Source organism: Sardina pilchardus, chromosome 1 (genome assembly GCF_963854185.1).
Source record: "Sardina pilchardus chromosome 1, fSarPil1.1, whole genome shotgun sequence".
Lineage (NCBI taxonomy): Eukaryota > Metazoa > Chordata > Actinopteri > Clupeiformes > Clupeidae > Sardina > Sardina pilchardus.
The window spans coordinates 15,216,886-15,238,692 of NC_084994.1; positions in this window are offsets into that span (position 1 = coordinate 15,216,886).

Here is a 21,807-nt window from a genome sequence, read left to right on the forward strand (position 1 = left end):
AAGATTTACGCCCGGTCTTAGCGAAAAGAAGGCTTAAGCCTTGATGGTGCAACTGGCGTATCTATCAGGTTTGACTTAGAACGCTGAGTTAGGACCGGCGTAGCTTAAGCCCGGGCGTAAACATGTTGGTGCAACCGGCCCCAGGTGGCCGGCCACCTGGCGTAAGATTCTAATTGCTGCCGTGATGTCATAATGAGCAATGTTAAGTCTATGGGGAAAAAGCTCAATGTTAAATCTATGGGGAAATCGTTTTTTAATTCATAGTTTAAAAAGTATAAAAGTTACAAAGTTGAAAAATACAAAGCACACATGGCATAAGCGAGACCTACGCAACAAAGTTTGAATGAAGTTTCTACGTTAAACGGTTCAATCTGAATTGCGTGCGTTAGAAGAATAACTAGAAATGCAATTCCAAGGAATTACCAGTGCATGAAAATGCAAAAATAGATAGATAATGTAGATATGGTTACTAAGGTGTAGCTAGGGTAAACATGGTGGTTGCATAGTTTACAGAGAGTTGATAGTGTGAAGGTAGACAGTTTAAAGATGAAACATTCCAGTTCTAACTTAACTAATGATTTCTATTCATGTTAAAATGTTGATTAGCTAACTTAGCTAATGATTTCTAGCAGTTACGCTAAAAATGCTAATTATGCTAGCAATGCTAACTTTACTAACAATGCTAACCAGGTTGATTAGCTAACTTAACCGATGATTTCTAGCAGTAATGTTAAAAATGCTAACTATGCTAACAATGCTAAATTTGCTAACAATGCTAACCAGGTTGATTAGCTAACTTAGTTGATGATTTTTTGCAGTTATGTTAAAAATGCTATCAATGCTAACTATGCTAACCATGCTAACTAGCTAACTTGCTAGTGAGGACTTTTATTTTGAAACATTTGTTGCTAGGGTATCCATAGTGGCCACTATCAGGAAACAAGAAGTTACTGCAGTATAATCATGTTGGTTGCTATGGAAACAGTCATAAACACTTAATTTTAATGGTTGCTATGTTGGTTGCTAGGTACATGGAGGTTTCATGTAGTTGACTGGAGGCATAGTGGATGATAACTGACAGTTGGAATGGTTGAACAGTTCAATAGTTGAGTAGTTTCAATGGTTAAATGGTTTAATAGTGTATTATTGCAGTGAGAACCTTTATTTTGAAACAGTTGTGGACAGAGGAAGTAGTGAAACAGGATCTGTAGTCTTAATGAGATTGTATGCTTAAAGCCTGAGACAGAAGGTGCCTCTCATAGCGTTTACGCGTCCTCTCTCGCTCCTCACTGATCTACATAAAGAATGATGGAGCGGCAACAATGGGATAGTCTAGCCCTTCTTCTATCTTTCTTTATGTAGATCATTGAGGATCGAGGAGCGAGGGAGGACATATAAACGCTGCTTGAGAGGGACCCACAGTAAATACTTTAAAAGTTGTATGTAGATAGTCTAATTAATGTTGATAGACAGAATGTTTAATGGATGTTGATAGGCAGATTGTTTAATAGATATTGATTGACAGTTTAATGGGTGGATGAGTGAATGGTCTGAAGAAGATGAATGGATAGAATGTTGGATGGAATGTGCCTTATATTCTTGTTTAGAGAGACACTGATACAGCTCTCTGAGAGTAGTTGACACAGGTGTAATCAATTTAACTGGCTAGTCTTACGAGAGCCAGAGTACTCTTAAAGCCTGAGACAGAGTAAATAATTTAAAAGTTGAATGTAGATAGTCTAATTAATGTTGATAGACAGAGAGTTTAATGGATGTTGATAGACAGATTGTTTAATAGATGTTGATAGACAGTTTAATGGGTGGATGAGTGAATGGTCTGAAGAAGATGAATGGATAGAATGTTAGATGGAATGTGCCTTATATTCTTGTAGAATGGAGAGACACAGCTCTCTACTGAGAGTAGTGGATACAGATACAGGTGTAATCAATTTAACTGGCTAGTCTTAAGAGAGCCAGCCTGAGACAGAGTAGATTGTTTAAAAGTTCAATGTAGAGCGTCTAATTGATGTTGTTGATAGGCAGACTGTTTAGAATGGGTGGATGAGTGAATGGTTTGAAGAAGATGAATGGATATAAAGTTGGATGGAATTAGGAGGACTTATTTTGATACTGTTGTGCGCAGAGGATACAGGGGAACAGAATATGTAGTCTTCAGAGAGGAGCCTGAGAGAAACTGACAGTTGGTGCCCAGGTGGCTGACCAGCTGGGGTAACATTCTAATTGCTGCTGTGATGTCATAATGAGCAATGTTAAGTCTATGGGGAAATTGTTAATAGTTTTTAATTTATAGTTTAAAAAGTATAAAAGTTACAAAGTTAAAAAATACATTGCGCTGATGTCCTAAGCAAGACCTTCGTAACACAGTTTGAATGAAGTTTCTACGTTAAACGGTTCAAGCTGAATTGCGTGCGTTAGAAGAAGAACTAGAAATGCAATTCCAAGGAATTACCAGTGCATGAAAATGCACAAATAGATAGATAATGTAGATATGGTTACTAAGGTGTAGCTAGGGTAAACATGGTGGTTGCATAGTTTACAGAGAGTTGATAGTGTGAAGGTAGACAGTTTAAAGATGAAACATTCCAGTTCTAACTTAACTAAAGATTTCTATTCATGTTAAAATGTTGATTAGCTAACTTAGCTAATGATTTCTAGCAGTTACGCGAAAATGCTAATCATGCTAGCAATGCTAACTTTACTAACAATGCTAACCAGGTTGATTAGCTAACTTAACCCATGATTTCTAGCAGTAATGCTAAAAATGCTAACTATGCTAACAATGCTAAATTTGCTAACAATGCTAACCAGGTTGATTAGCTAACTTAGTTGATGATTTTTTGCAGTTATGCTAAAAATCCTAACTATGCTAACTATGCTAACCATGCTAGCTAGCTAACTTGCTAGTGAGGACTTTTATTTTGAAACATTTGTTGCTAGGGTATCCATGGTGGCCACTATCAGGAAACAATTTACTGCAGTACAATCATGTTGGTTGCTATGGAAACGGTCATAAACACTTCATTTTAATGGTTGCTATGTTGGTTGCTAGGTACATGGAGGTTTCATGTAGTTGACTGGAGGCATAGTGGATGATAACTGACAGTTGGAATGGTTGAACAGTTCAATAGTTGAGTAGTTTCAATGGTTAAATGATTTAATAGTGTATTATTGCAGTGAGGACTTTTATTTTGAAACAGTTGTGGACAGAGGAAACAGTTAACAGGATATGTAGTCTTCACAGAGAGATTGTATGCTTAAAGCCTGAGAGAGAGAGGGCTGCTGCAGGTGGGGCTGGCCACCTGGCATAAGATTCTAATTGCTTAACGACCCGATTGTGATGTCATAGAGGCCAATGTTAAGTCTATGGGGGACTTTTTAATAGTTTTTAATTTATAGTTTAAAAAGTATAAAAGTTACAAAGTTAAAAAATACATTGCGCTGATGACCTAAGCAAGACCTTCGTAACACAGTTTGAATGAAGTTTCTACGTTAAACGGTTCAAGCTGAATTGCGTGCGTTAGAAGAAGAACTAGAAATGCAATTCCAAGGAATTACCAGTGCATGAAAATGCAAAAATAGATAGATAATGTAGATATGGTTACTAAGGTGTAGCTAGGGTAGACATGGTGGTTGCATAGTTTACAGAGAGTTGATAGTGTGAAGGTAGACAGTTTAAAGATGAAACGTTCCAGTTCTAACTTAACTAATGATTTCTATTCATGTTAAAATGTTGATTAGCTAACTTAGCTAATGATTTCTAGCAGTTACGCTAAAAATGCTTATTATGCTAGCAATGCTAACTTTACTAAAAATGCTAACCAGGTTGATTAGCTAACTTAACCGATGATTCCTAGCAGTAATGCTAAAAATGCTAACTATGCTAACAATGCTAAATTTGCTAACAATGCTAACCAGGTTGATTAGCTTACTTAGTTTATCATTTTTTGCAGTTATGCTAAAAATGCTAACAATGCTAACTATGCTAACCATGCTAACTAGCTAACTTGCTAGTGAGGACTTTTATTTTGAAACATTTGTTGCTAGGGTATCCATGGTGGCCACTATCAGGAAACAAGAAGTTACTGCAGTATAATCATGTTGGTTGCTATGGAAACGGTCATAAACACTTAATTTTAATGGTTGCTATGTTGGTTGCTAGGTACATGGAGGTTTCATGTAGTTGACTGGAGGCATAGTGGATGATAACTGACAGTTGGAATGGTTGAACAGTTCAATAGTTGAGTAGTTTCAGTGGTTAAATGATTTAATAGTGTATTATTGCAGTGAGGACCTTTATTTTGAAACAGTTGTGGACAGAGGAAGTAGTGAAACAGGATCTGTAGTCTTAATGAGATTGTATGCTTAAAGCCTGAGACAGAAGGTGCCTCTCATATATAGCGTTTACGCGTCCTCTCTCGCTCCTCACTGATCTACATAAAGAATGATGGAGCGGCAACAATGGGATAGTCTAGCCCTTCTTCTATCTTTCTTTATGTAGATCATTGAGGATCGAGGAGCGAGGGAGGACATATAAACACTGCTTGAGAGGGACCCACAGTAAATACTTTAAAAGTTGTATATAGTCTAATTAATGTTGATAGACAGAATGTTTAATGGATGTTGATAGGCAGATTGTTTAATAGATATTGATTGACAGTTTAATGGGTGGATGAGTGAATGGTCTGAAGAAGATGAATGGATAGAAGGTTGGATGGAATGTGCCTTATATTCTTGTTAAGAGAGACACTGATACAGCTCTCTGAGAGTAGTTGACACAGGTGTAATCAATTTAACTGGCTAGTCTTAAGAGAGCCAGCGTGTACTCTTAAAGCCTGAGACAGTAAATAATTTAAAAGTTGAATGTAGATAGTCTAATTAATGTTGATAGACAGAGAGTTTAATGGATGTTGATAGACAGATTGTTTAATAGATGTTGATAGACAGTTTAATGGGTGGATGAGTGAATGGTCTGAAGAAGATGAATGGATAGAATGTTGGATGGAATGTGCCTTATATTCTTGTAGAATGGAGAGACACAGCTCTCTACTGAGAGTAGTGGATACAGATACAGGTGTAATCAATTTAACTGGCTAGTCTTAAGAGAGCCAGCCTGAGACAGAGTAGATTGTTTAAAAGTTCAATGTAGAGCGTCTAATTGATGTTGTTGATAGGCAGACTGTTTAGAATGGGTGGATGAGTGAATGGTTTGAAGAAGATGAATGGATATAAAGTTGGATGGAATTAGGAGGACTTATTTTGATACTGTTGTGCGCAGAGGATACAGGGGAACAGAATATGTAGTCTTCAGAGAGGAGCCTGAGAGAAACTGACAGTTGGTGCCCAGGTGGCTGACCAGCTGGGGTAACATTCTAATTGCTGCCGTGATGTCATAATGAGCAATGTTAAGTCTATGGGGGAAATGGTGATAGTTTTTAACTAATAGTTTAAAAAGTATAAAAGTTACAAAGTTGAAAAATACAAAGCACATATGGCATAAGCAAGACCTACGCAACAAAGTTTGAATGAAGTTTCTACGTTAAACGGTTGAAGCTGAATTGCGAGCGTTAGAAGAAGAAGTTTAACTAGAAATGCAATTCCAAGGAATTACCAGTGCATGAAAATGCAAAAAAAGATAGATAATGTAGATATGGTTACTAAGGTGTAGCTAGGGTAAACATGGTGGTTGCATCGTTTACAGAGAGTTGATAGTGTGAAGGTAGACAGTTTAAAGCTGAAACATTCCTGTTCTAACTTAACTAATGATTTATATTCATGTTAAAATGTTGATTAGCTAACTTAGCTAATGATTTCTAGCAGTTGTGCTAAAAATGCTAATTATGTTAGCAATGCTAACTTTACTAACAATGCTAACCAGGTTGATTAGCTAACTTAACCGATGATTTCTAGCAGTAATGCTAAAAATGCTAACTATGCTAACAATGCTAGATTTGCTAACAATGCTAACCAGGTTGATTAGCTAACTTAGTTGATGATTTTTTGCAGTTATGCTAAAAATGCTAGCTATGCTAACAAAGCTAACCATGCTAACTAGATAACTTGCTAGTGAGGACTTTTATTTTGAAACATTTGTTGCTAGGGTATCCATGGTGGCCACTATCAGGAAACAAGAAGTTACTGCAGTATAATCATGTTGGTTGCTATGGAAACGGTCATAAACGCTTAATTTTAATGGTTGCTATGTTGGTTGCTAGGTACATGGAGGTTTCATGTAGTTGACTGGAGGCATAGTTGATGATAACTGACAGTTGGAATGGTTGAACAGTTAAATAGTTGAGTAGTTTCAATGGTCAAATGATTTAATAGTGTATATTGCAGTGAGGACTTTTATTTTGAAACAGTTGTGGACAGAGGAAACAGTTAACAGGATCTGTAGTCTTAATGAGATTGTATGCTTAAAGCCTGAGACAGAAGGTGCCTCTCATATAGCGTTTACGCGTCCTCTCTCGCTCCTCACTGATCTACATAAAGAATGATGGAGCGGCAACAATGGGATAGTCTAGCCCTTCTTCTATCTTTCTTTATGTAGATCATTGAGGATCGAGGAGCGAGGGAGGACATATAAACGCTGCTTGAGAGGGACCCACAGTAAATACTTTAAAAGTTGTATGTAGATAGTCTAATTAATGTTGATAGACAGAATGTTTAATGGATGTTGATAGGCAGATTGTTTAATAGATATTGATTGACAGTTTAATGGTGGATGAGTGAATGGTCTGAAGAAGATGAATGGATAGAAGGTTGGATGGAATGTGCCTTATATTCTTGTTAAGAGAGACACTGATACAGCTCTCTGAGAGTAGTTGACACAGGTGTAATCAATTTAACTGGCTAGTCTTAAGAGAACCAGAGTGTACTCTTAAAGCCTGAGACAGAGTAAATAATTAAAAAGTTGAATGTAGATAGTCTAATTAATGTTGATAGACAGATAGTTTAATGGATGTTGATAGACAGATTGTTTAATAGATGTTGATAGACAGTTTAATGGGTGGATGAGTGAATGGTCTGAAGAAGATGAATGGATAATGTTGGATGGAATGTGCCTTATATTCTTGTAGAATGGAGAGACACAGCTCTCTACTGAGAGTAGTGGATACAGACACAGGTGTAATCAATTTAACTGGCTAGTCTTAAGAGAGCCAGCCTGAGACAGAGTAGATTGTTTAAAAGTTGAATGTAGAACGTCTAATTGATGTTGATAGGCAGACTGTTTAGAATGGGTGGATGAGTGAATGGTTTGAAGAAGATGAATGGATATAAAGTTGGATGGAATTAGGAGGACTTATTTTGATACTGTTGTGCACAGAGGATACAGGGGAACAGAATATGTAGTCTTCAGAGAGATTGCCTGAGAGAAACTGACAGTTGGTGCCCAGGTGGCTGACCAGCTGGAGTAAGATTCTAATTGCTGCCGTGATGTCATAATGAGCAATGTTAAGTCTATGGGGGAAATTGTAATAGTTTTTAACTAATAGTTTAAAAAGTATAAAAGTTACAAAGTTGAAAAGTCATAGCACACATGTCCTAAGTAAGACCTACGTAACGCAGTTTGAATGAAGTTTCTACGTTAAACGGTTCTAGCTGATTTGCGTGCGTTAGAAGAAGAATAATAAGAAGAAGAAGCCTAGGAAGAACAGTACAGTGCATTTTCATGCACTGTAATAATAAGAAGAATAGGAAGAACAGTACAGTGCATTTTCATGCACTGTAATAATAAGAAGATATCGGATAACAGTAGAGTGCATTTGCATGCACTCTAATAAAAATCGTCATATAAACACCTCAATTGGAATGAAAATCCTGATCCGATCAGAATTGTGATCGGAATAGAAGAGGTGGTGTAGTCCATTCCTATTCCGAATGAACGCTCATGTATACGGTCATTCGGATTGACCGTAATATCTTCCCAATGAAAAGTAGCAAACAACGGCTATTCCGATCAAAGATTCTAAAGCGCTTACAGACGTCTGATCGGAATAGAATGTAGCCCATGTAAACAGACGGCGCAGAAATGTTCAATCGGAATAGTTTAATCGGAATGACAAAAAACTGTCCATGTAAACGTGGCTAGTGTTAACCAGGTTGATTAGCTAACTTAGCTAATGATTTCTAGCAGTTATGTTAAACATGCTAACTATGCGAGCAATGCTAACTATGGTAACAATGCTAACTTAAACTAACAATGCTAACCAGGTTGATTAGCTAACTTAGTTGATGTTTTTTGCAGTTATGCTAAAAATGCTAACTATGTTAACTATGCTAACCATGCTAACTTGCTAGTGAGGACTTTTATTTTGAAACATTTGTTGCTAGGGTATCCATGGTGGCCACTATCAGGAAACAAGAAGTTACTGCAGTATAATCATGTTGGTTGCTATGGAAACGGTCATAAACACTTAATTTTAATGGTTGATATATTGGTTGCTAGGTACATGGAGTTTTCGTGTAGTTGACTGGAGGCATAGTTCTAGTTGATAACTGACAGTTGGAATGGTTGAACAGTTAAATAGTTGAGTAGTTACAATGGTTAAATGATTTAATAGTGTATTATTGCAGTGAGGACCTTTATTTTGAAACAGTTGTGGACAAAGGAAGTAGTGAAACAGGATCTGTAGTCTTAATGAGATTGTATGCTTAAAGCCTGAGACAGAAGGTGCCTCTCATATAGTGTTTACGCGTCCTCTCGCTCCTCGATCCTCACTGATCTTTCTTTATGTAGATCATTGAGGATCGAGGAGCGAGGGAGGGCATATAAACGCTGCTTGAGAGGCACCCACAGTAAATACTTTAAAAGTTGTATGTAGATAGTCTAATTAATGTTGATAGATAGAATGTTTAATGGATGTTGATAGGCAGATTGTTTAATAGATATTGATTGACAGTTTAATGGGTGGATGAGTGAATGGTCTGAAGAAGATGAATGGATAGAAGGTTGGATGGAATGTGCCTTATATTCTTGTTAAGAGAGACACTTGCTGCGTTTACATGAGAGCTTTAATTCCGAATAAAACCAAGTTAATTCTGAATAAAAGTTAATTCCGCTTTAAAAGAGACCATTCCGCTTGAAAATGATTATTCGGAATCAAACTTAATTCCGATTTAAGTGGTTGGTTTATTCCGATGCTAAAGCGGAATTAACTCCCCTCCTTGATCATGTAAACCTTTATTCCGATTAAAAGTTTATTCCGTTTGTTTGGCGCATGCTCGTAGAAGGAGGAAGAAGACGCGCATGCTCGTTTCATTGCTAATTCGGCTCCGTCTTCTTCCCCCCTTCTCCGACAGTCTTCTCCCCCTCAGCTAGCAAACGTGAAGCTTGACAATATTTTCGAGCTGCCGGTTAAATAGTAGGCCTATTATCAGAATTACTGTGAAACCCGTTTTCATTATGTTATTGTCCATGCTGTAACGTTAACCCGAGATGACAAAAAAGTTGCTAGCCAGCTAAAGTTTGTTTTCTTCCGGTAGGCCTTATTAGGCTACGTTCATGCGCCGCCTGTCCAATCGGAACCCTTCCCGACCCTCAGACGTTCAGCGGAATACAATAAAGCGTAATTAACGTATGTTCCATGTAAACGCCAATTCGGAATTATTATTTCCATGTAAACTTGAAGGAGAATATTTTAATTCCGATCTATTTAATTCTGAATAAACTAATTCAGAATTAAAAACATCATGTAAACGTGGCCACTGATACAGCTCTCTGAGAGTTGTTGATACAGGTGTAATCAATTTAACTGGCTAGTCTTAAGATAGCCAGAGTGTACGCTTAAAGCCTGAGACAGAGTAAATCATTTAAAAGTTGAATGTAGCTAGTCTAATTAATGTTGATAGACAGAGAGTTTAATGGATGTTGATAAACAGTTTAATGGGTGGATGAGTGAATGGTCTGAAGAAGATGAATGGATAGAAAGTTGGATGGAATGTGCCTTATATTCTTGTAGAATGGAGAGACACAGCTCTCTACTGAGAGAGTAGTGGATACAGATACAGGTGTAATCAATTTAACTGGCTAGTCTTAAGAGAGCCAGGCCTGAGACAGAGTAGATTGTTTCAAAGTTGAATGTAGATCGTCTAATTGATGTTGATAGGCAGACTGTTTAGAATGGGTGGATGAGTGAATGGTTTGAAGAAGATGAATGGATAGAAAGTTGGATGGAATTAGGAAGACTTATGTTGATACCGTTGATACAGGGGAACAGAAAATGTAGTCTCAAGAGAGCCAGTTTAAAGCCTGAGAGAGAGAGAGAGAGAGAGAGCTGCTGCACCTGGACTGGCCACCTGGCGTAACATTCTAATTGCTGCCGTGATGTCATAATGAGCAATGTTAAGTCTATGGGGAAATGTTTAATAGTTTTTAATTTACAGTTTAAAAAGTATAAAAGTTACAAAGTTGAAAAATATATTGCACAGGTCTCCTTAGTAAGACCTACGTAACAAAGTTTGAATCAAGTTTCTACGTTAAATGGTTCAAGCTGAATTGCGAGCGTTAGAAGAAGTTGGAATAATAAGAAACCTAGGAAGAACAGTACAGTGCATTTTCATGCACTGTAATAACTAGAAATGCAATTCCAAGGAATTACCAGTGCATGAAAATGCAAAAATAGATGGATAATGTAGATATGGTTGCTAAGGTGTAGCTAGGGTAAACATGGTGGTTGCATAGTTTACAGAGAGTTGATAGTGTGAAGGTAGACAGTTTAAAGATGAAACATTCCAGCTCTAACTTAACTAGTGATTTCTATTCATGTTAAAATGTTGATTAGCTAACTTAGCTAATGATTTCTAGCAGTTACGTTAAAAATGCTAATTATGCTAACAATGATAACTTTCCTAACAATGCTAACCAGGTTGATTAGCTAACTTAGCTAATGATTTCTAGCAGTTACGCTAAAAATGCTTATTATGCTAGCAATGCTAACTTTACTAACAATGCTAACCAGGTTGATTAGCTAACTTAACCGATGATTTCTAGCAGTTATGCTAAAAATGCTAACTATGCTAACTATGCTAACTAGCTAACTTGCTAGTGAGGACTTTTATTTTGAAACATTTGTTGCTAGGGTATCCATGGTGGCCACTATCAGGAAACAAGAATTTACTGCAGTATAATCATGTTGGTTGCTATGGAAACGGTCATAAACACTTAATTTTAATGGTTGCTATGTTGGTTGCTAGGTACATGGAGGTGTCATGTAGTTGACTGGAGGCATAGTGGATGATAACTGACAGTTGGAATGGTTGAACAGTTCAATAGTTGAGTAGTTTCAATGGTTAAATGATTTAATAGTGTATTATTGCAGTGAGGACCTTTATTTTGAAACAGTTGTGGACAGAGGAAGTAGTGAAACAGGATCTGTAGTCTTAATGAGATTGTATGCTTAAAGCCTGAGACAGAAGGTGCCTCTCATAGCGTTTACGCGTCCTCTCTCGCTCCTCACTGATCTACATAAAGAATGATGGAGCGGCAACAATGGGATAGTCTAGCCCTTCTTCTATCTTTCTTTATGTAGATCATTGAGGATCGAGGAGCGAGGGAGGACATATAAACGCTGCTTGAGAGGGACCCACAGTAAATACTTTAAAAGTTGTATGTAGATAGTCTAATTAATGTTGATAGATAGAATGTTTAATGGATGTTGATAGGCAGATTGTTTTATATTGATTGACAGTGTAATGGGTGGATGAGTGAATGGTCTGAAGAAGATGAATGGATAGAAGGTTGGATGGAATGTGCCTTATATTCTTGTTAAGAGAGACACTGATACAGCTCTCTGAGAGTAGTTGACACAGGTGTAATCAATTTAACTGGCTAGTCTTAAGAGAGCCATAGTACTCTTAAAGCCTGAGACAGAGTAAATAATTTAAAAGTTGAATGTAGATAGTCTAATTAATGTTGATAGACAGAGAGTTTAATGGATGTTGATAGACAGATTGTTTAATAGATGTTGATAGACAGTTTAATGGGTGGATGAGTGAATGGTCTGAAGAAGATGAATGGATAGAATGTTGGATGGAATGTGCCTTATATTCTTGTAGAATGGAGAGACACAGCTCTCTACTGAGAGTAGTGGATACAGATACAGGTGTAATCAATTTAACTGGCTAGTCTTAAGAGAGCCAGCCTGAGACAGAGTAGATTGTTTAAAAGTTCAATGTAGAGCGTCTAATTGATGTTGTTGATAGGCAGACTGTTTAGAATGGGTGGATGAGTGAATGGTTTGAAGAAGATGAATGGATATAAAGTTGGATGGAATTAGGAGGACTTATTTTGATACTGTTGTGCACAGAGGATACAGGGGAACAGAATATGTAGTCTTCAGAGAGGAGCCTGAGAGAAACTGACAGTTGGTGCCCAGGTGGCTGACCAGCTGGGGTAACATTCTAATTGCTGCCGTGATGTCATAATGAGCAATGTTAAGTCTATGGGGGAAATGGTGATAGTTTTTAACTAATAGTTTAAAAAGTATAAAAGTTACAAAGTTGAAAAATACAAAGCACATATGGCATAAGCAAGACCTACGCAACAAAGTTTGAATGAAGTTTCTACGTTAAACGGTTGAAGCTGAATTGCGAGCGTTAGAAGAAGAAGTTTAACTAGAAATGCAATTCCAAGGAATTACCAGTGCATGAAAATGCAAAAATAGATAGATAATGTAGATATGGTTACTAAGGTGTAGCTAGGGTAAACATGGTGGTTGCATAGTTTACAGAGAGTTGATAGTGTGAAGGTAGACAGTTTAAAGATGAAACATTCCAGTTCTAACTTAACTAATGATTTCTATTCATGTTAAAATGTTGATTAGCTAACTTAGCTAATGATTTCTAGCAGTTACGCTAAAAATGCTTATTATGCTAGCAATGCTAACTTTACTAACAATGCTAACCAGGTTGATTAGCTAACTTAACCGATGATTTCTAACAGTAATGCTAAAAATGCTAACTATGCTAAATTTGGTAACAATGCTAACCAGGTTGATTAGCTAACTTAGTTGATGATTTTTTGCAGTTATGCTAAAAATGCTAACTATGCTAACAATGCTAACTATGCTAACCATGCTAACTAGCTAACTTGCTAGTGAGGACTTTTATTTTGAAACATTTGTTGCTAGGGTATCCATGGTGGCCACTATCAGGAAACAAGAAGTTACTGCAGTATAATCATGTTGGTTGCTATGGAAACGGTCATAAACACTTAATTTTAATGGTTGCTATGTTGGTTGCTAGGTACATGGAGGTTTCATGTAGTTGACTGGAGGCATAGTGGATGATAACTGACAGTTGGAATGGTTGAACAGTTCAATAGTTGAGTAGTTTCAGTGGTTAAATGATTTAATAATGTATTATTGCAGTGAGGACCTTTATTTTGAAACAGTTGTGGACAGAGGAAGTAGTGAAACAGGATCTGTAGTCTTAATGAGATTGTATGCTTAAAGCCTGAGACAGGTGCCTCTCATATAGCGTTTACGCGTCCTCTCTCGCTCCTCACTGATCTACATAAAGAATGATGGAGCGGCAACAATGGGATAGTCTAGCCCTTCTTCTATCTTTCTTTATGTAGATCATTGAGGATCGAGGAGCGAGGGAGGACATATAAACGCTGCTTGAGAGGGACCCACAGTAAATACTTTAAAAGTTGTATGTAGATAGTCTAATTAATGTTGATAGACAGAATGTTTAATGGATGTTGATAGGCAGATTGTTTAATAGATATTGATTGACAGTTTAATGGTGGATGAGTGAATGGTCTGAAGAAGATGAATGGATAGAAGGTTGGATGGAATGTGCCTTATATTCTTGTTAAGAGAGACACTGATACAGCTCTCTAGCTGAGAGTAGTTGACACAGGTGTAATCAATTTAACTGGCTAGTCTTAAGAGAGCCAGAGTGTACTCTTAAAGCCTGAGACAGAGTAAATAATTAAAAAGTTGAAGGTAGATAGTCTAATTAATGTTGATAGACAGAGAGTTTAATGGATGTTGATAGACAGATTGTTTAATAGATGTTGATAGACAGTTTAATGGGTGGATGAGTGAATGGTCTGAAGAAGATGAATGGATAGAATGTTGGATGGAATGTGCCTTATATTCTTGTAGAATGGAGAGACACAGCTCTCTACTGAGAGTAGTGGATACAGATACAGGTGTAATTAATTTAACTGGCTAGTCTTAAGAGAGCCAGCCTGAGACAGAGTAGATTGTTTAAAAGTTGAATGTAGAACGTCTAATTGATGTTGATAGGCAGACTGTTTAGAATGGGTGGATGAGTGAATGGTTTGAAGAAGATGAATGGATATAAAGTTGGATGGAATTAGGAGGACTTATTTTGATACTGTTGTGCACAGAGGATACAGGGGAACAGAATATGTAGTCTTCAGAGAGATTGCCTGAGAGAAACTGACAGTTGGTGCCCAGGTGGCTGACCAGCTGGAGTAAGATTCTAATTGCTGCCGTGATGTCATAATGAGCAATGTTAAGTCTATGGGGGAAATTGTAATAGTTTTTAACTAATAGTTTAAAAAGTATAAAAGTTACAAAGTTGAAAAGTCATAGCACACATGTCCTAAGTAAGACCTACGTAACGTAGTTTGAATGAAGTTTCTACGTTAAACGGTTCTAGCTGATTTGCGTGCGTTAGAAGAAGAATAATAAGAAGAAGCCTAGGAAGAACAGTACAGTGCATTTTCATGCACTGTAATAATAAGAAGCCTAGGAAGAACAGTACAGTGCATTTTCATGCACTGTAATAACTAGAAATGCAATTCCAAGGAATTACCAGTGCATGAAAATGCAAAAATAGATAGATAATGTAGATATGGTTACTAAGGTGTAGCTAGGGTAAACATGGTGGTTGCATAGTTTACAGAGAGTTGATAGTGTGAAGGTAGACAGTTTAAAGATGAAAAATTCCAGTTCTAACTTAACTAATGATTTCTATTCATGTTAAAATGTTGATTAGCTAACTTAGCTAATGATTTCTAGCAGTTACGCTAAAAATGCTAATTATGCTAGCAATGCTAACTTTACTAACAATGCTAACCAGGTTGATTAGCTAACTTAACCGATGATTTCTAGCAGTAATGCTAAAAATGCTAACTATGCTAACAATGCTAAATTTGCTAACAATGCTAACCAGGTTGATTAGCTGACTTAGTTGATGATTTTTTGCAGTTATGTTAAAAATGCTAACTATGCTAACAATGCTAACTATGCTAACTAGCTAACTTGCTAGTGAGGACTTTTATTTTGAAACATTTGTTGCTAGGGTATCCATGGTGGCCACTATCAGGAAACAAGAAGTTACTGCAGTATAATCATGTTGGTTGCTATGGAAACAGTCATAAACACTTAATTTTAATGGTTGCTATGTTGGTTGCTAGGTACATGGAGGTTTCATGTAGTTGACTGGAGGCATAGTGGATGATAACTGACAGTTGGAATGGTTGAACAGTTCAATAGTTGAGTAGTTTCAATGGTTAAATGATTTAATAGTGTATTATTGCAGTGAGGACCTTTATTTTGAAACAGTTGTGGACAGAGGAAGTAGTGAAACAGGATCTGTAGTCTTAATGAGATTGTATGCTTAAAGCCTGAGACAGAAGGTGCCTCTCATAGCGTTTACGCGTCCTCTCTCGCTCCTCACTGATCTACATAAAGAATGATGGAGCGGCAACAATGGGATAGTCTAGCCCTTCTTCCATCTTTCTTTATGTAGATCATTGAGGATCGAGGAGCGAGGGAGGACATATAAACGCTGCTTGAGAGGGACCCACAGTAAATACTTTAAAAGTTGTATGTAGATAGTCTAATTAATGTTGATAGATAGAATGTTTAATGGATGTTGATAGGCAGATTGTTTTATATTGATTGACAGTTTAATGGGTGGATGAGTGAATGGTCTGAAGAAGATGAATGGATAGAAGGTTGGATGGAATGTGCCTTATATTCTTGTTAAGAGAGACACTGATACAGCTCTCTGAGAGTAGTTGACACAGGTGTAATCAATTTAACTGGCTAGTCTTAAGAGAGCCAGAGTAGGCCTACTCTTAAAGCCTGAGACAGAGTAAATAATTTAAAAGTTGAATGTAGATAGTCTAATTAATGTTGATAGACAGAGAGTTTAATGGATGTTGATAGACAGATTGTTTAATAGATGTTGATAGACAGTTTAATGGGTGGATGAGTGAATGGTCTGAAGAAGATGAATGGATAGAATGTTGGATGGAATGTGCCTTATATTCTTGTAGAATGGAGAGACACAGCTCTCTACTGAGAGTAGTGGATACAGATACAGGTGTAATCAATTTAACTGGCTAGTCTTAAGAGAGCCAGCCTGAGACAGAGTAGATTGTTTAAAAGTTCAATGTAGAGCGTCTAATTGATGTTGTTGATAGGCAGACTGTTTAGAATGGGTGGATGAGTGAATGGTTTGAAGAAGATGAATGGATATAAAGTTGGATGGAATTAGGAGGACTTATTTTGATACTGTTGTGCACAGAGGATACAGGGGAACAGAATATGTAGTCTTCAGAGAGGAGCCTGAGAGAAACTGACAGTTGGTGCCCAGGTGGCTGACCAGCTGGGGTAACATTCTAATTGCTGCCGTGATGTCATAATGAGCAATGTTAAGTCTATGGGGGAAATGGTGATAGTTTTTAACTAATAGTTTAAAAAGTATAAAAGTTACAAAGTTGAAAAATACAAAGCACATATGGCATAAGCAAGACCTACGCAACAAAGTTTGAATGAAGTTTCTATGTTAAACGGTTGAAGCTGAATTGCGAGCGTTAGAAGAAGAAGTTTAACTAGAAATGCAATTCCAAGGAATTACCAGTGCATGAAAATGCAAAAAAAGATAGATAATGTAGATATGGTTACTAAGGTGTAGCTAGGGTAAACATGGTGGTTGCATCGTTTACAGAGAGTTGATAGTGTGAAGGTAGACAGTTTAAAGCTGAAACATTCCTGTTCTAACTTAACTAATGATTTATATTCATGTTAAAATGTTGATTAGCTAACTTAGCTAATGATTTCTAGCAGTTGTGCTAAAAATGCTAATTATGTTAGCAATGCTAACTTTACTAACAATGCTAACCAGGTTGATTAGCTAACTTAACCGATGATTTCTAGCAGTAATGCTAAAAATGCTAACTATGCTAACAATGCTAGATTTGCTAACAATGCTAACCAGGTTGATTAGCTAACTTAGTTGATGATTTTTTGCAGTTATGCTAAAAATGCTAGCTATGCTAACAAAGCTAACCATGCTAACTAGATAACTTGCTAGTGAGGACTTTTATTTTGAAACATTTGTTGCTAGGGTATCCATGGTGGCCACTATCAGGAAACAAGAAGTTACTGCAGTATAATCATGTTGGTTGCTATGGAAACGGTCATAAACACTTAATTTTAATGGTTGCTATGTTGGTTGCTAGGTACATGGAGGTTTCATGTAGTTGACTGGAGGCATAGTTGATGATAACTGACAGTTGGAATGGTTGAACAGTTAAGTAGTTGAGTAGTTTCAATGGTCAAATGATTTAATAGTGTATTATTGCAGTGAGGACTTTTATTTTGAAACAGTTGTGGACAGAGGAAACAGTTAACAGGATCTGTAGTCTTAATGAGATTGTATGCTTAAAGCCTGAGACAGAAGGTGCCTCTCATATAGCGTTTACGCGTCCTCTCTCGCTCCTCACTGATCTACATAAAGAATGATGGAGCGGCAACAATGGGATAGTCTAGCCCTTCTTCTATCTTTCTTTATGTAGATCATTGAGGATCGAGGAGCGAGGGAGGACATATAAACGCTGCTTGAGAGGGACCCACAGTAAATACTTTAAAAGTTGTACAGTATGTAGATAGTCTAATTAATGTTGATAGACAGAATGTTTAATGGATGTTGATAGGCAGATTGTTTAATAGATATTGATTGACAGTTTAATGGTGGATGAGTGAATGGTCTGAAGAAGATGAATGGATAGAAGGTTGGATGGAATGTGCCTTATATTCTTGTTAAGAGAGACACTGATACAGCTCTCTGAGAGTAGTTGACACAGGTGTAATCAATTTAACTGGCTAGTCTTAAGAGAACCAGAGTGTACTCTAAAAGCCTGAGACAGAGTAAATAATTAAAAAGTTGAATGTAGATAGTCTAATTAATGTTGATAGACAGAGAGTTTAATGGATGTTGATAGACAGATTGTTTAATAGATGTTGATAGACAGTTTAATGGGTGGATGAGTGAATGGTCTGAAGAAGATGAATGGATAGAATGTTGGATGGAATGTGCCTTATATTCTTGTAGAATGGAGAGACACAGCTCTCTACTGAGAGTAGTGGATACAGACACAGGTGTAATCAATTTAACTGGCTAGTCTTAAGAGAGCCAGCCTGAGACAGAGTAGATTGTTTAAAAGTTGAATGTAGAACGTCTAATTGATGTTGATAGGCAGACTGTTTAGAATGGGTGGATGAGTGAATGGTTTGAAGAAGATGAATGGATATAAAGTTGGATGGAATTAGGAGGACTTATTTTGATACTGTTGTGCACAGAGGATACAGGGGAACAGAATATGTAGTCTTCAGAGAGATTGCCTGAGAGAAACTGACAGTTGGTGCCCAGGTGGCTGACCAGCTGGAGTAAGATTCTAATTGCTGCCGTGATGTCATAATGAGCAATGTTAAGTCTATGGGGGAAATTGTAATAGTTTTTAACTAATAGTTTAAAAAGTATAAAAGTTACAAAGTTGAAAAGTCATAGCACACATGTCCTAAGTAAGACCTACGTAACGTAGTTTGAATGAAGTTTCTACGTTAAACGGTTCTAGCTGATTTGCGTGCGTTAGAAGAAGAATAATAAGAAGAAGCCTAGGAAGAACAGTACAGTGCATTTTCATGCACTGTAATAATAAGAAGCCTAGGAAGAACAGTACAGTGCATTTTCATGCACTGTAATAACTAGAAATGCAATTCCAAGGAATTACCAGTGCATGAAAATGCAAAAATAGATAGATAATGTAGATATGGTTACTAAGGTGTAGCTAGGGTAAACATGGTGGTTGCATAGTTTACAGAGAGTTGATAGTGTGAAGGTAGACAGTTTAAAGATGAAAAATTCCAGTTCTAACTTAACTAATGATTTCTATTCATGTTAAAATGTTGATTAGCTAACTTAGCTAATGATTTCTAGCAGTTACGCTAAAAATGCTAATTATGCTAGCAATGCTAACTTTACTAACAATGCTAACCAGGTTGATTAGCTAACTTAACCGATGATTTCTAGCAGTAATGCTAAAAATGCTAACTATGCTAACAATGCTAAATTTGCTAACAATGCTAACCAGGTTGATTAGCTAACTTAGTTGATGATTTTTTGCAGTTATGTTAAAAATGCTAACTATGCTAACAATGCTAACTATGCTAACTAGCTAACTTGCTAGTGAGGACTTTTATTTTGAAACATTTGTTGCTAGGGTATCCATGGTGGCCACTATCAGGAAACAAGAAGTTACTGCAGTATAATCATGTTGGTTGCTATGGAAACAGTCATAAACACTTAATTTTAATGGTTGCTATGTTGGTTGCTAGGTACATGGAGGTTTCATGTAGTTGACTGGAGGCATAGTGGATGATAACTGACAGTTGGAATGGTTGAACAGTTCAATAGTTGAGTAGTTTCAATGGTTAAATGATTTAATAGTGTATTATTGCAGTGAGGACCTTTATTTTGAAACAGTTGTGGACAGAGGAAGTAGTGAAACAGGATCTGTAGTCTTAATGAGATTGTATGCTTAAAGCCTGAGACAGAAGGTGCCTCTCATAGCGTTTACGCGTCCTCTCTCGCTCCTCACTGATCTACATAAAGAATGATGGAGCGGCAACAATGGGATAGTCTAGCCCTTCTTCCATCTTTCTTTATGTAGATCATTGAGGATCGAGGAGCGAGGGAGGACATATAAACGCTGCTTGAGAGGGACCCACAGTAAATACTTTAAAAGTTGTATGTAGATAGTCTAATTAATGTTGATAGATAGAATGTTTAATGGATGTTGATAGGCAGATTGTTTTATATTGATTGACAGTTTAATGGGTGGATGAGTGAATGGTCTGAAGAAGATGAATGGATAGAAGGTTGGATGGAATGTGCCTTATATTCTTGTTAAGAGAGACACTGATACAGCTCTCTGAGAGTAGTTGACACAGGTGTAATCAATTTAACTGGCTAGTCTTAAGAGAGCCAGAGTAGGCCTACTCTTAAAGCCTGAGACAGAGTAAATAATTTAAAAGTTGAATGTAGATAGTCTAATTAATGTTGATAGACAGAGAGTTTAATGGATGTTGATAGACAGATTGTTTAATAGATGTTGATAGACAGTTTAATGGGTGGATGAGTGAATGGTCTGAAGAAGATGAATGGATAGAATGTTGGATGGAATGTGCCTTATATTCTTGTAGAATGGAGAGACACAGCTCTCTACTGAGAGTAGTGGATACAGATACAGGTGTAATCAATTTAACTGGCTAGTCTTAAGAGAGCCAGCCTGAGACAGAGTAGATTGTTTAAAAGTTCAATGTAGAGCGTCTAATTGATGTTGTTGATAGGCAGACTGTTTAGAATGGGTGGATGAGTGAATGGTTTGAAGAAGATGAATGGATATAAAGTTGGATGGAATTAGGAGGACTTATTTTGATACTGTTGTGCACAGAGGATACAGGGGAACAGAATATGTAGTCTTCAGAGAGGAGCCTGAGAGAAACTGACAGTTGGTGCCCAGGTGGCTGACCAGCTGGGGTAACATTCTAATTGCTGCCGTGATGTCATAATGAGCAATGTTAAGTCTATGGGGGAAATGGTGATAGTTTTTAACTAATAGTTTAAAAAGTATAAAAGTTACAAAGTTGAAAAATACAAAGCACATATGGCATAAGCAAGACCTACGCAACAAAGTTTGAATGAAGTTTCTATGTTAAACGGTTGAAGCTGAATTGCGAGCGTTAGAAGAAGAAGTTTAACTAGAAATGCAATTCCAAGGAATTACCAGTGCATGAAAATGCAAAAAAAGATAGATAATGTAGATATGGTTACTAAGGTGTAGCTAGGGTAAACATGGTGGTTGCATCGTTTACAGAGAGTTGATAGTGTGAAGGTAGACAGTTTAAAGCTGAAACATTCCTGTTCTAACTTAACTAATGATTTATATTCATGTTAAAATGTTGATTAGCTAACTTAGCTAATGATTTCTAGCAGTTGTGCTAAAAATGCTAATTATGTTAGCAATGCTAACTTTACTAACAATGCTAACCAGGTTGATTAGCTAACTTAACCGATGATTTCTAGCAGTAATGCTAAAAATGCTAACTATGCTAACAATGCTAGATTTGCTAACAATGCTAACCAGGTTGATTAGCTAACTTAGTTGATGATTTTTTGCAGTTATGCTAAAAATGCTAGCTATGCTAACAAAGCTAACCATGCTAACTAGATAACTTGCTAGTGAGGACTTTTATTTTGAAACATTTGTTGCTAGGGTATCCATGGTGGCCACTATCAGGAAACAAGAAGTTACTGCAGTATAATCATGTTGGTTGCTATGGAAACGGTCATAAACACTTAATTTTAATGGTTGCTATGTTGGTTGCTAGGTACATGGAGGTTTCATGTAGTTGACTGGAGGCATAGTTGATGATAACTGACAGTTGGAATGGTTGAACAGTTAAGTAGTTGAGTAGTTTCAATGGTCAAATGATTTAATAGTGTATTATTGCAGTG